Below are 541 nucleotides of genomic sequence, written 5' to 3' on the forward strand. Positions count from 1 at the left end.
CGCATTGCTACGAATACGAAATACACTTTTTTTTATTGATGATGATATGGAAACCGTATTTTTAATTTAAACTAAAACATTGTGCTATATACTTAATCACACTCAAATGATAGCACTAAAACAAGCAATCAAACTCTCATTCAACCTAACATGACATACATATATCATGCATCAAAAAAGGTTTTGAATTATCAGAAGAAAATCGTCCAAGTATTATAGAATAACAGTTTAAGAGGATAGTATCTAATAAATTGTAATTCAGAGTGGAAATAAAGGCAAGTCGAATCGCTCTTCGAACATTCCCGAGATGGCCATAGCACATAATAGCCATCATTTAGCTTCTAGTTAACACTTCTGGTTAGCATAGATATGATCATAACTTAGTTGTTTATATTATAATGACGACAAAATAAGTAAATTATCACGGGAATTTAATTGTAATCACTAATTTCTGGTGACGCTGGCGGTTTGCTACTATTGTGACTGAACGGTAGCGAGATTCTGCGGAAACAAGATTTGCCTGGTTGAAACCATGCTATTT

At 32.9% G+C, this 541-nt stretch overlaps 1 long non-coding RNA gene across 1 annotated transcript in view; it reads right to left on the reverse strand.

The window, feature by feature from the left end:
- The window catches only part of LOC119582122, a 7,774-nt gene that overhangs the window by 612 nt on the left and 6,621 nt on the right, over nt 1–541 (reverse strand). The gene's annotated exons all lie outside the window — the stretch shown is intronic.

Source organism: Penaeus monodon, chromosome 15, assembly GCF_015228065.2.
Source record: "Penaeus monodon isolate SGIC_2016 chromosome 15, NSTDA_Pmon_1, whole genome shotgun sequence".
NCBI classification, from domain to species: Eukaryota; Metazoa; Arthropoda; class Malacostraca; order Decapoda; family Penaeidae; genus Penaeus; species Penaeus monodon.